This window comes from Hyla sarda, chromosome 10 (assembly GCF_029499605.1).
Source record: "Hyla sarda isolate aHylSar1 chromosome 10, aHylSar1.hap1, whole genome shotgun sequence".
Classification (NCBI taxonomy): Eukaryota; Metazoa; Chordata; class Amphibia; order Anura; family Hylidae; genus Hyla; species Hyla sarda.
In genome coordinates, this window is record NC_079198.1 from 15,583,116 (window position 1) to 15,598,614 (window position 15,499).

A 15,499-nucleotide genomic window follows, 5' to 3' on the forward strand; every position below is an offset into this window, starting at 1 on the left:
CATAGAATACTGTGTACAGTACTGCTCAGACCACACATAGAATAATGTGTACAGTACTGGTCAGACCACACATAGAATACTGTGTACAGTACTGGTCAGACCACACATAGAATACTGTGTACAGTACTGGTCAGACCACACATAGAATACTGTGTACAGTACTAGTCAGACCACACATAGAATACTGTGTACAATACTGGTCAGACCACACATAGAATACTGTGTACAGTACTGGGCACCAGTGTACAAGAAAGATATAGTGGAGCTGGAGAGGGTTCAAAGACGGGTAACCAAAGGATATGGGATAAGATGGGGTCGCCACTGGGGACCCCACAATCTTTCATGCAGCACCCCGCTATCATCAGCCTCTGGAGCAAACATCGCTCCGGGTCTGATGAATCGCGATCAAGGGGACCAGAGTATCGTGACATCACAGCTCTGCCCCTGTGTGACATAACGCTCCGCCCCCTCAATGCAAGCCTATGGCAGCTGTCACGCCCCCTCCCATAGGCTTGCATCAAGGGGGCAGAGCGTGATGTCACACGGGGGCAGAGAAGTGACTTAACGATACTCCGGACCCGTGATCGAGGTTCATCAGATCTGGAGAGATGTTCACTCTGGAAGTTGATGATAGCGGGGCGCTGCATAAAAGTTTGCGGGGGTCCCCAGCGGTGGGACCCCCGCGATAAGTCTTATCCCCAAAGGATAGGAGATAAGACATCTTAGGGTCGGAGTACCCCTTTAAAGTGGTGATTGTGGGGTCATGGACTAAGAGTGATGGTAGGGGTATCTGTGATAATGATGGTGGGGTGCGGTAGTTGTCAGATATTTAGTGGTGGGATGAGATGACGGTAGGTTGAGGGGCACTGGGGTATGAGTGATGTGAATGATGGCAGTGGGATGTGTGGTAATGATGGGGTGAATAGTGATGAGGTCTTTGTATTTGGTTAAAATATGTGGTGATTGTGAGGTATTAGGAATTTGTAATGACAGTTGACAGTTATGAGATATTAAAAAGGGTGAAGGGTGATGGTTTGGTGATACTTGGCTAATAGGTGATGTTTGTGGTGTGATGGGTGGTGGTAAATATGATGAGCTCAGCAAATGAGTGAAAGCGATGGTAGAGTGATGTGTGGTAATGGTGACTGTGGAAGTGGATGGGGTGATGATAGGGAATATGGGAAGAAATGATGGTGGGTAGTTGTAATTTTGGGGCAATGGGAGGTTGACGGGCAATGGGCTACGAGTGATGTTGGTGATGGTAGTGGAATATGACGCAGTGATAAGGTGAATAGTGTTGAGTTTGTGGTAGATGGTTAATAGGTGGTGGTTATGGGGTGAAGGGTAGTGATCAATAGGATGTGGTTATTATTGGGTGCTCAGTAATGAGTAATAGTGATAGTGGGTGATGTGTGGTAGTGGCGGGTGATGAACCTTGGATTAGGCCCATCTTTTTCCCTTTAGACATCCCATGCTAAAACCACAGAAAAGAACAGATTTTTTTTTTTTTTTTTAAGTAAAATTTTTATTTTCTTTCAATCACATACCCATCGGTCAGATACAATTTTACCATTCAACTCAAAATGATGGGGACAATAAAGCAAAAATTATTATCGGGGCAATAATTTAACTTTTAAGTCATTATAATAATAGAATCTATTTCCTAGATGATGACAGAAGTTAAAATGATGCAGTATGATTCAGTGCAGCCCTATGTAAAACTACGAATATCCCAACCAATTAGAGTTCGCTGCCACATTACTTTGCAGCAAACGTACCTTGGCGCGGGTTTGCTGTAGATATCGCCAAAATGTTTCTGTCTTGCTAGACCACAATGTAAGGCAGTGGAAAGGATATTCCGGTCTATAGTTCGGGTTGTGCTATTGGTCACCAGCTCATCGCGTTTTCATCAGTTTCTGTTTACACCTAATTAGAACTAAGACTCATTCATTGATCAGCACCAGCTAGGCCTCAGGACTGCTCCTTTACTGGCTGCCGGGAACATTTAATGGGAAAATATTGGGCAAGTTAAACAAAATAAAGAAGATAAATAAATGTAAAGAAAATTGAAAATAATGAGAGAAAAAATAAGTTACATGTATTAAGCCGGGAACTAAACTTTTCATTTGTTTAAATTTAAATTTGTTTGAATATTAAAATTTGATTGTGTTATAAATTAGTCAATGACATAGATTTTAAAATCATTGAAAAAATGTAACAAAAATTGGCAAAATTTATGAGATAAACTCAATAAACAAATGTTTATTGATTTTTTTTTAACTATGAAAGAATACACAGGGACCAGGGGGTGATTAGTGATACGTGCGCCAAATAAATCCTTAAAACATCTTGATGACAACATTTGATTGAAGATAAAACTCATCCAAAATGACATTTTTATGTTTTATTTATTTATTTATTTATTTTTAAAGTTTGTAAAAAAAAAATACAAAAAAATATAAACATTAAAGAAAAAAAAAGGTTTCTTATAATTGGTGAAATCATTCTACAAGTTGGTCACCCAATCACGTAAAAACATATATATGGGAAACCATTTACTTTTACCAAGCGACTCGCTTTATCAGGTAGAGTTAGTATGTTGAGCAATGAGATGGACTAAAATAAAATTTACCCGATTTTTTCATTTTTTTTTTTTTTTAATAAGTTAATTTAGGAAATTTTTATTGCTTTATCTATTGCTCACTTAACCATTCAACCTATTTATGGTGCGACAATTCTTTTTACCAAGGCTACTAAACACACCACATTTTTTTCTAATAACTCAAGATTGTTAACAGCTTAGATGGAATTTACACACACAAATTTTTTTTTTTAAATAAATAAATAAAAACGATGGCATTTTCTTTTTTATTATTTTATTTTATTTTTTATTTTTTTGTATTTTATCCGTGAAAACTGGAAAACCAGCTGGGCTCTTAATTTAGATAATTTTGAGGGGGAAAAAAGACAAAATTTAAAAAAAAGTTCATATATTCATTTATTGTATTTAATTATTATCATTACATTTTTTTTTACCATAAAGATAAATTAAATTCTATATATTCAAAAAGGGGGCAAGGGAGCTGACCTAATTTTTTTTTACATATGTCAAAATTTTTAATTTAAATATAATAAATGATGGCTAATTAAACTGTTGTCTTCAAATGGAACCGAGAAAAAGCATTGGATTCGAATTTTATCAGAAAGTCAAAATAATTCAGAATTTGTACTAAATATGAAGGATTCGACTCTAAAACAACAATGGCCAAGCTGACCGTGTTGTTTAGATTTCGAGGACCGGGAGTAATTTAGGCCTCTAAGGGGAGATCTCGAAGCCAAAAAACAGGGACGTGCGCAGGTTGACTAGAAAGGGAGCTTAAGCCCCTGCCCTTTTTTTGTTCCACCAAAAAGTGCCCTGGGCAGTCTGGCATCATTATGGGGGCATTTATAGAAATAATTATAGGAAGTGCACTTTTTTTTTTTTTAGTTCAGCCCTTGCCCCCCAAAATGTCTGTGCATGTCCCCGCAAAAAAACATGTTTTCTATAAACACTAGAAGGTATTAGGAACCGTAATAAAATGTCCACTGTCTCCGGCCTAGTTGAGCAAATGGGTCAACATAGGTTGGGGGGGGGGGGGGTCTGTTCGGATCTTGATTATAGGGTCTCGTCTTTTACGCCTTTATCATTTTTAGTCCTGACCAACAGCAGCTTAATGCAAGGGGAATGAGAATCAAATATGCTGAATTCTCATTCGGATCAGACCACAGTCTAGGTTAGTATTTCACAACCAGGGTGTCTCCAGCTGTTGCAAAACTACAACTCCCAGCATGCCCGGACAGCCTTCGGCTGTCCGGGCATGCTGGGAGTTGTAGTTTTGCAACAGCTGGAGGCACCCTGGTTGGGAAATACTGGTCTAGGTGATGAGGAGCCGAGCTACCAATGCACACATTCTGATAAAGATGCAGGAAACAAACAAGAGGTGGGTGGAGAGGAGAAACTAATCGAAATATATCATTTGAATTTTATGCAACAGCTGGAGGCACCCTGGTTGGGAAATACTGGTCTAGGTGATGAGGAGCCGAGCTACCAATGCACATTTTCTGATAAAGATGCAGGCAACAAACAAGAGGTGGGTGGAGAGGAGAAACTAATCGAAATATGTAATTTGAATTTTATGCAACAGCTGGAGGCATACTGGTTGGAAAATACTGGTCTAGGTGATGAGGAGCCGCGATACCATTGCACACATTCTAATAAAGATGCAGGCAACAAACAAGAGGTGGGAGGAGAGGAGAAACTAATCGAAATATATCATTTGAATTGTATGCAACAGCTGGAGGCACACTGGTTGGAAAATACTGGTCTAGGTGATGAGGAGCCGAGCTACCAATGCACACATTCTGATAAAGATGCAGGAAACAAACAAGAGGTGGGTGGAGAGGAGAAACTAACCGAAATATATCATTTGAATTTTATGCAACAGCCGGAGGCACACTGGTTGGAACATACTGGTCTAGGTGATGAGGAGCTGAGCTGCCAATGCACACATTCTGATTAATATGCAGGCAACAAACAAGAGGTGGGTGGAGAGGAGAAACTAACCGAAATATATCATTTGAATTTCATGCAACAGCCGGAGGCACACTGGTTGGAACATACTGGTCTAGGTGATGAGGAGCTGAGCTGCCAATGCACACATTCTGATAAATATGCAGGCAACAAACAAGAGGTGGGTGGAGAGGAGAAACTAATCGAAATATATCAGTAGAATTTTAAAATGAAACAAAAAATTTTTTCCAATCATTTTGAATTTTAAAAAGCGTCATCTAAGTTTCTACTTCCACCTGTTTTATTTGTGTAGCAAGGAAGAATTTGTCGTTCAGTCGTTAGGCCTTTCCGCAATATTGCCGAAGATAACACATTACGGCGGCAAGTTGGGTTGCACCAATGACGAATTCAGATACGTTAAGTCCAAACTCTATTCCGCTATAATCTCTGACATTGGTAACATTTCTAGATGATATATTCTTGGAGCGATCCATTCTACAGCTGTTGGGTAGAGATGAGTTTGTTACCTGTGGTGACCCCAAGCTAGGTTTCTGTGGAGTCTGTTATAAGTTTTTAAGGTGGAAATAAATAAAATAAAAAACACTAACCATTCTATGATAAATTGAGCTCTGCTACATTATACGCACTGGGTGTGAACTGATTCCATGAAGAATAAACAAATATTACTGAATTGTGATGTCATGGATCCCCAGAACCGCTCCGTCTGTGCGTTTTCCGATTTATTCACACCCTGGTAACCAGTTATCTCTCTGTATATTGTATCTTCGCTTCTCTTAAATTTTCTTCCCCAATTTTGTTATTTTTGCTGTAAAGTGACGACTGAATGTACAATTTTCTCCATCATACATGGTTTTAGCCTTCATGGGAACTTTTATGGTCTTGTATTTTATTTTGTTGTCTTATACCCAATGTTTCAAGATCTATCTATCTATATATCTCCTATCTATCTATCTATCTATCTATCTATCTCATATCTATCTATCTATCTCATATCTATCTATCTATCTATCTATCTCCTATCTATCTATCTATCTATCTATCTATCTCATATCTATCTATCTCATATCTATCTATCTCATATCTATCTATCTCATATCTGTCTCTATCTATCTCACATCTATCTATCTCATATCTATCTATCTATCTATCTATCTCATATCTATCTATCTCATATCTATATATCTCATATCTATCTATGTATCTCATATCTATCTATCTGTCTATCTAGATACAGCAATACAAGATAGTCGCAGCACTCCGGAGTAAAAAAATATAAAGTGGCTTTATTCCATTTCACAAATACAGGTGCAACGTTTCAGCGGCTCATGCAGCCTTTTTTAAGCATGGGCTGCTGAAATGTTGCACCTGTATTTGTGAAAAGGAATAAAGCAACTTTATATTTTTTTACTCCGGAGTGCTGCGACTATCTTCTATTGCTGTATCTGGATTGGGGTCTCACATCGGGCCCAACTAGTTGCGTGCATTTTGTGGATTTTTGGCATTTTTTTTTTTTTAGTTGTGCTGCTTTTCCAGTATTTTTTTCTATCTATCTATCTATCTATCTATCTATCTCATATTTATCTATCTATCATCTATCTATTTATCTCATTTCTATCTATCAAATTTTTATCTATCACCTATCTATCTATTTTTCTATCTATCTATCTATGTATCTCATATCTATCTATCTCATATCTATCTATTTATCTCATATCTATCTAATTTTTATCTATCTACCTACCTATCTATCTACCTACCTACCTACCTGTCTGTCTGTCTATCTATCTATCTATCTATCTATCTATCGATCTATCTACCTACCTGTCTATCTATCTATCTATCTATCTACCTACCTACCTATCTATCTACCTACCTTCCTATCTATCTATCTATCTATCTACCTACCTACCTATCTCTCTATCTATCTCATATCTATCTATCTCATATCTATCTATCTATCTATCTATCTATATCATGTCTATCTATCTATCTCATATCTATCTATCTATCTATCTATCTCATATCTATCTATCTATCTCATATCTATCTATCTCTCCTATTTATCTCATATCTATCTATCTATCTATCTATCTATCTATCTATCTCATATCTATCTATCTATCTATCTATCTATCTATCTCATATCTATCTATCTATCTAAGCCCCATACACATAGCACAGACTAGTCCAGTAGACATGACTCCATACATCCCAGAGTATATAGTGACCCCCCTCAGCGCCGGCCCCAATCTATCCGATCCCCCTTATTAATCTCACGTGATATTAATCGCCATGTAAATCTAGTGGATACATTTATCAGTCAGTGATCTATTCTCCCCCTGATGAATATGATGTACGGGGGACACAAATGTGTCTTCTTCATCTTGTAAAAGAGAAATGAATTCTGATTAATCGATGCTTTAAAGGGCCGGCGCGTGGGAGACTTCTGGCAATTAGAACGACAGCCTTTAGAATATGCGCAGCTTCATTCATTACTCATATGTAGCAGAGCTGGATTTGTTATTGACCTGTTTATTTTACGTTTCGTGATACTTGTCAGAATTAAGATAACGCAGTTGGGTTTTTTCCTGCAGTCCTGTGTAAGACGGCTTATACCACGCCGAAATATCAACATTAATAAAGCACAAACTCAGCTCTGCTACACTGATCGAAAATATAGGACACTGGAACCAAATTTTTTTCTGTTTTTCTTTTAACCTTATAGGAACGATCTGATATTTTGCTAGTCCACTATGGAAATAATTCCTATGCCTGCAGATGTGGATTGTAAGCTCTTGGGACGCTGCACTTCATATGAACGTATTTCAGGCTCGCACGAATCGCACGCTCTTCAGATAAAAGGAGAACACACTGAATTCAGTTACAGACATTGCCGGCCTGTACCGCTGTTGTATTCAATTACATTTAATGGAGGGTCAAAGTGTCAGCGAATTCCAGTGTAAATAAAACATGGGCGATAGAAAAAGACGAATTATCCCCTATTGTCGCGCCGTCCCCATCCGATCCCCCGGTCATAGTCATATTTTATCTTATAAGGAATGTTTATAACATGTAGTCATTCATATTGAAATTAAAAAAACATATACAGATGTAGCAGAGCTGTGTTTGTCATGCTTTTGTGCATTGGGATAAGTCGCGATCAAGTTTGGGTATCTGCAGTCCTATGTAAAAGCACAAGTACTATTGCATAGAAGCTGGCAACCTGACCAGCTCTGCTACATCTGATGCATAAATTGCTATTTAGATTGGTTATTGGTTATGTAGCAGAGCTGTGTTTGTCATGCTTTTGTTCATTGGGATAAGTCGCGATCAAGTTTGGGTATCTGCAGTCCTATGTAAAAGCACAAGTACTATTGCATAGAAGCTGGCAACCTGACCAGCTCTGCTACATCTGATGCATAAATTGCTATTTAGATTGGTTATTGTTTATGTAGCAAAGATGTGTTTGTCATTTTTTTGTGCATTGGGATAGGTCGCAATCAAGTTTGGGTATCAGCAGTCCTATGTAAAAGCACAAGTACTATTGCATAGAAGCTGGAAACCTGACCAGCTCTACTACATCTGATGCATAAATTGCTATTTAGATTGGTTATTGTTTATGTAGCAAAGATGTGTTTGTCATTTTTTTGTGCATTGGGATAGGTCGCGATCAAGTTTGGGTATCAGCAGTCCTATGTAAAAGCACAAGTACTATTGCATATAAGCTGGCAACCTGACCAGCTCTACTACATCTGATGCATAAATTGCTATTTAGATTGGTTATTGTTTATGTAGCAGAGATGTGTTTGTCATTTTTTTGTGCATTGGGATAGGTCGCAATCAAGTTTGGGTATCTGCAGTCCTATGTAAAACCCCAAGTACTTCTGCATATAAGCTGGCAACCTGACCAGCTCTGCTACATCTGATGCATAAATTGCTATTTAGATTGGTTATTGGTTATGTAGCAGAGATGTGTTTGTCATGCTTTTGTGCATTGGGATGAGTCCCAATCAAGTTTGGGTATCTGCAGTCCCATGTAAAAGCACTATTGCTTATAAGCTGGATCCCAAACTCAGCTGTTGGCAACCTGACCAGCTCTGTTACATCTGATGCATAAATTGCTATTTAGATTGGTTATTCCGCACTTCTGGATACCATAGATCAGTGCTTCCCAAGCAGGGTACCTCCAGCTGTTGCAAAACTACAACTCCCAGCATGCTGGGAGTTGTAGTTTTGCAACTGCTGGAGGCACCCTGCTTGGGAAATACTGGTCTAGGTGATGAGGAGCTGAGCTACCAATGCACACATTCTGATAAAGATGCAGGCAACAAACAAAAGGTGGGGGGAGAGGAGAAACTAATCAAAATATATCATTTGAATTTTAAAAGGAAACAACATTTTTTTTTCCAATCATTTTGAATTTTAAAATGCGTCATCTAAGTTTCTACTTCCACCTGTTTACTTGTGTAGCAAAGAAGAATTTGTCGTTCAGTCGTTAGGTCTTTTCGCAATATTGTCGGAAACCGAAGATACCGACTGCTATTTAGATTGGTTATTCTGCACTTCTGTATGCCATAGATCAGTGCTTCCCAACCAGGGTGCCTCCAGCTGTTGCAAAACTACAACTCCCAGCATGCCCGTACAGCCGAAGGCTGTCCAGGCATACTGGGAGTTGTAGTTTTGCAACAGCTGGAGGCACCCTGGTTGGGAAACAATGCCATAGATAGTATATAGGAGTAGGAACCCTATATTTGAGTTGGTCATTGAATGAAAAGGAACATAAATCGCCGCAGCTTTGAAGTTTTGCTCGTCAGGAAATGCTGGGAGTTGTAGTTTTGCAACAGCTGGAGGCACCCTGGTTGGGAAACACTGCCATAGATAGTATATAGGAGTATGAACCCTATATTTGAGTTGGTCATTGAATGAAAAGGAACATAAATCGCCGCAGCTTTGAAGTTTTGCTCGTCAGGAAATGTTGAGAGTTGTAGTTTTACAACCAGTGGAGAACAACAGGATGGCGATTACTGCCCTAGATGATGTTATTTTTTAGGTGGCCACCCTATAGGTGGAGGCAGAAATAGCCTTACACATCAGGAAGCAACAGGTACCCCCATATCTGTAGCAATAGGAATTTGTATCTATGATTGCTATGTTATACCTGGATACATGCACACCAGTCATGGGTAGTAAGTATTATACAGATGTAGCAGAGCTGGATATGTCATTTTATTATTTGTTCTTATGGATTGGGATAGTTAGAATGTGTAGATGGGATTTCTTTCTCCCTGGGGAAAAGCTTTGGTTTGCAGAATAGCAGAGCTGGATATGTCATCTAAAAGTTTCTCCTATACACAGCGATACATCTGACAAACTCATCTCTGCTACATCTGTTCTTATATATATCTGAGGACATATATATTTATAAGCATGAATGCAGTATACCTTGGAAGCATAATAAATACGATATTTGTAGAAGAAGAATAAAAAAAAGGAATGGGTGAAAAAAAAATCAGACACCCCACTCGCCCCAAAAATGGTCGACTTATCTCCTAGACCAGTGGTCTCCAAACTGTGAGCCTCCAGATGTTGCACAATTGCAACTCCCAGAATGCCCCGACAGCATACCCTCTACTGCAAAGAGCGGCTTTTACTCTAGACCAGTGTTTGCCAAACAGGGTGCCTCCAGCTGTTGCAAAACTACAATTCCCAGCATGCCCGGACAGCTTGCCCCTTACTGCAAAGAGCTGCTCTTACTCTTGGATAGTGTTTCCCAACCGGGGTGCCTCCAGCTGTTGCAAGACTACAACTCCCAGCACGCCCGGACAGCTTGCCCCTTACTGCAAAGAGCTGCTCTTACTCTTGGATAGTGTTTCCCAACTGGGGTGCCTCCAGCTGTTGCAAAACTACAACTCCCAGCATGCCCGGACAACTTGCCCCTTATAGCAAAGCGCGGCTCTTACTCTAGGACAGTGTTTTCCAACCGGGGTGCCTCCAGCTGTTGCAAAACTACAACTCCCAGCATGCTGGGAGTTGTAGTTTTGCAACAGCTGGAGGCACCCATGTTGGGAAACACTATCCTAGATTAAGGTTGTAGCTAATGTAAGGAATATGGCACCCCTTACCCAGTGCTGAATGGTCTAATCTCTAGAGAAATATAGGAGTTGCAGTGATGACTTTGCCCCATGCAGTGAAGCTGAATTTGTCATTTGGCGCAACTCATCGTCAAGACCCGGTACCTGAAACTTTACATATATAGAAACAAGGCTTCTAGCCTGATTATATATATATATATATATATATATATATATATATATTTATTTATTTATATTTATTTATTTAATTCATTTATTTATTTATTTGTTTTTATTTATTTATTCAGTTATCATTTTTGTTCACAGACACTAGAATTATATATATATATATATATATATATATATATATATATATATATATCTTTTTTTTTTACAGACTGCCCAGGAATTCATAACAACTATAGGTCATCTGACACTGTTAGCTTCATGCAGCCCCCCCCCCCCCCCCCAAGAGGTAAATGACAAATTCAGCTCTGCTACATCTTAGCATTCGAACTGAGCTTTCCTGGGAAGCATTCACCTCTGGCGCTTATGTGCATGCGGAATAGGTGGTCAATGCCCCGGAAAAGGGCATCGCGTTGGGCCTTTTGAGGGTCTGGCTAGGGTAAGTGGAGGGTTAAGTGTAGTAGGCGCTTGGCATGCAAGAAGCGTCCGCAGGCAGCCCCACAGAGGGCAGAGAGAGGCAGTTTAGCTCTGATGGATACACACACTTGTCTCTTAATCTCCGGAGCTCCTGATCAATACGCTATTTCCCTTTGTTGCCAGAAAATTCGATCCTTGCCCTGGAATTAGGTTCCCTGGCTTAATCTAAACGGAAACCGGCCCCAGTTAGCTGCAGAGAGGGGAAGAGACGTGAGAGAGGTGGAGAGGATAAAGAGAGATTGAGGTACGGCCGGAGAAAATAGGAAACAGGCACATGACCATCGGAGACATGAATCTTAAAAAAAAAAAAAAAAAAGAAGTAAAAAAAAAAAAAAAAAAACTTGGAGGAAGATAATTGGAGGAGCACCAACACTAGAGGGGACATGATTATAAGGCGCACATTATCTCTAACGATGACCTATAAAACTACCAAAAGATACACGAAGTTGAGCGAAACTTAGAGTGAAAGTTAAGTACCGATGCAGCAGAGCCGTGTTGGTCGTTGTAGCAAAGCCCCGAAGTAGAGCCGGGTTCGACGCGTTGGCAAAAGCGTAGCGTGCGATTCGGAGCCTTTACGTAGGACGGCAGGTTAAACCGACTGCGTTATCTTAACTCGCGGGGTTCGCACAATACACAGAACAATTAAATAACAAATTCAGCTGTGAACGAACCGCGACTACGAGGCTGGAAACTAGAATTGAAGACGCAGCAGGGAATGAAAAACTCCAGGGAGCGGAGAGGAAAGACTCCGAGTGCTCGGCTTAAGTTATTCAGCCAAAGAGGAGGAAGAGGAGAAGGAACTTTACAAGAAAGGGTTCTTCCTCCAATGCATTAAAAACTGCAGAGGCAGTGTCTGTTAAGTATATGTATACGTGGTAATGTGCAGGGGGATGTAGCAGGGCTGAGTTTGTAACCCATAATGATATCTAGTATATAAGACGGTATTTTTCAACCAGGGTGCCTCCAGCTGTTGCAAAACTACAACTCCCAGCATGAAGCATTTTAAAATTGAAAATGATTAAAAAAAAAAAAAAATTGTTTCATTTTAAAATTCAAATTATATATTTCGATTAGTTTCTCCTCTCCAGCCGCCTGCATCTTTATCAGAATGTGTGCATTGGTAGCTCAGCTCCTCATCAGGAATGTCTTAGGACAGTGTTTTTTCAACCAGTGTGCCTCCAGCTGTTGCAAAACTACAACTCCCAGCATGCCCGGACAGCCGTTGGCTGTCCGGGCATGCTGGGAGTTGTAGTTTTCCAACAGCTGGAGGCACCCTGGTTGAAAAATATAGTCATTATGGGTTGTGTGAAAGAACAAACTAGAAGAAACTACTTTTTTTTTTTATCATTTTCAATTTTAAAATGCGTCATGCTGGGAGCTGTCGTTTTGCAACAGCTGGAGGCAACCTGGTTGGGAACTACTGGTCTAGGTGATGAGGAGCCGAGCTACCAATGCACACATTCTGATAAAGATGCAGGCGGGTTGAGAGAAGAAACTAATCAAAATCTATCATTTGAATTTTAAAATGAAACTAAATTATTTTCGAAACATTTTCAATTCAAAAATGCGTCATGCTGGGAGTTGTAGTTTTGCAACAGCTGGAGGCACCCTGGTTGGGAAATACTGGTCTAAGTGATGAGGAGCCGAACTACCAATGCACACATTCTGATAAAGATGCAGGCGGGTGGAGAGGAGAAACTAATCGAAATCTATCAGTAGAATTTTAAAATGAAACTACATTTTTTTTCTCATTATTTTCAATTTTAAAATGCGTCATGCTGGGAGTTGTTGTTTTGCAACAGCTGGAGGCACCCTGGTTGGGAACTACTGGTCTAGGTGATGAGGAGCCGAGCTACCAATGCACACATTCTGATAAAGATGCAGGGGGGTGGAGAGGAGAAACTAATCAAAATATATAATTTGAATTTTAAAATGAAACAACATTTTTTATGAATAATTTTCAATTTTAAAATACGTCATGCTGGGAGTTGTGGTTTTGCAACAGCTGGAGGCACCCTGGTTGGGGACTACTGGTCTAGGTGATGAGGAGCCGAGCTACCAATGCACACATTCTGATAAAGATGCAGGGGGGGGGGGGTGGAGAGGAGAAACTAATCGAAATATATCATTTGAATTTTAAAATGAAACAAAAATTTTTATGAATCATTTTCAATTTTAAAATGCGTCATGCTGGGAGTTGTAGTGTTGCAACAGCTGGAGGCACCCTGGTTGGGAAACACTGATGTAAGACTTCTGGTGCCTATTCCGCTTTACAAAAAATTAAACCCCCCCAAAACACATTCACCTCTGCTACATCTTATAGCAGTTACGCACAAAGGTGAGTTTCAGATTTCTTACACAACATTCATACAGATATAGGCCTGCACCACTCTACTTGGGTCACTATTTGCTTCCTGGTCCTTATTATAACTCCATCTGACATGTGCTTAAACTACAACACTTGGGTTACTACTTCCAGGCTGAGAAGGGCAGGATTACTCCAACATAGTCCTGTTACCTGTACTGATCTTTGGCACCAGTTGTGAAGTAGCAGAGTTACCTTGGTTTCAGTGATTCCCCCCCCTGTGTTTGAGTTATTTACTGAAGCTGTTGCACTTATTCTTACAGCTGTTTCACTTATTCTTACACTTTTATAATGATCACCTATTCTAGGCAGGTTGTAGAACCCCTATGGCAGTGTTTACCAACCAGGGTGCCTCCAGCTGTTGCAAAACTACAACTCCCAGCTGGGAGTTGTGGTTTTGCAACAGCTGGAGGCACCCTGGTTGGGAAACACTGCCATATACTATTACACAAAGCCCCCACAACAAGTCCATCAACCCAACTCCCAAAACATCACCAAGCACAGTCAAGTTCCCCTCCAGCAGTGTCAAAGTTACTCACCTTTTCCTTGGCATCCAATATCCTTTACACTTGAGCTTAGTTGAAGCTTCTTGAAGACTTCAGCAAAATAATGAAACCCGGTTAAAAAGAATCGAAAAAGTAAGAGTTCATAATCTGAGTCTCCTTCAAGTAATTCTTCCTCCAAGCTGCAGGAGCTTCAAGAGAGGGGAAAGGAACCCAGTGGTGACTGGAGAAAGAGAAGTGACTGAAAGTGTGAAGGAAGGAGAAAAGAAGTGAGGGAGAAGAGGAAGGTGAAGGAGTGATGGAGAGGAGGAAGAAGAGGAAGGTGAAGGAGTGATAGAGAGAGGAAGAAGAGGAAGGTGAAGGAGTGAGAGAGAGAGGAAGAAGAGGAAGGTGAAGGAGTGATGGAGAGGAGGAAGAAGAGGAAGGTGAAGGAGTGATAGAGAGGAGGGAGAAGAGGAAGGTGAAGGAGTGATGGAGAGGAGGAAGAAGAGGAAGGTGAAGGAGTGATAGAGAGGAGGAAGAAGAGGAAGGTGAAGGAGTGAGAGAGAGAAGAAGAAGAGGAAGGTGAAGGAGTGATAGAGAGGAGGAAGAAGAGGAGGAAGGTGAAGGAGTGAGAGAGAGAGAGAGAGAGAGAGAGAGAGAGGAAGAAGAGGGAGGCGAAGGAGTGATAGAGAGGAGGAAGAAGAGGAAGGTGAAGGAGTGATAGAGAGGAGGAAGAATAGGGAGGTGAAGGAGTGATAAAAAGTGGAGGAAGAAGAAGAGGAAGATGAAGGAGTGATAGAGAGGAGGAAAAAGGAGAAGAAGGTGAAGGAATTATAGAGAGAAGGAAGAAGAGGAAGATGAAGGAGTGATAAAAAGAGGAGGAAGAAGAAGAGGAAGATGAAGGAGTGATATAGAGGAGGAAGAAGAGGAAAATGAAGGGGTGATAGAGAGGGGGAAGAAGAGGAGGAAACGGGGTGCAAGAGAAGAGGAAGAAGAAGAAAAAGAGGAAGTAAGGTGCAAGAGAACAAGTAGGAGGAGAAATATGCAGGAGTGTAAAAGAAGTAAAGTGTAAGAAAGAAAGAAGTACTGGAAGGAAAATTAGGGTGGAAGAGAAGGAGAAGAAGTTGGGTGCAAGAGAACAGCAATAAGTTGGGCGAAGGAGAAGAATACAAAAGGTGCAAGAGAAGAAGAGGAGGGTATAAGGAAAGAAGAAGAAAGAGGAGAAGAAGAAGGTGGAAGAGAAAAGGGAAGGAGGGTGCAAGAAGAGAGAAAGGTGCAAGAAAATAGGAGGAAGGAAATAAAAGCCAAGAAGAAATGTAGAAGAAGAACTTAGCAGATGACAGGA

The 15,499-nt window shown here is 40.3% G+C and overlaps 1 protein-coding gene across 1 annotated transcript in view; it reads right to left on the minus strand.

Annotated features, from left to right (window-relative positions):
- The window catches only part of ERFL (ETS repressor factor like), an 86,050-nt gene extending 71,584 nt beyond the window's left edge, over positions 1 to 14,466 (minus strand). The window contains exon 1 of the mRNA XM_056542375.1: positions 14,209 to 14,466. The gene's annotated coding sequence lies outside the window, so the exon portion shown is untranslated. The remainder of the gene's footprint in view (positions 1 to 14,208) is intronic.
- Positions 14,467 to 15,499: the final 1,033 nt, after the last annotated feature.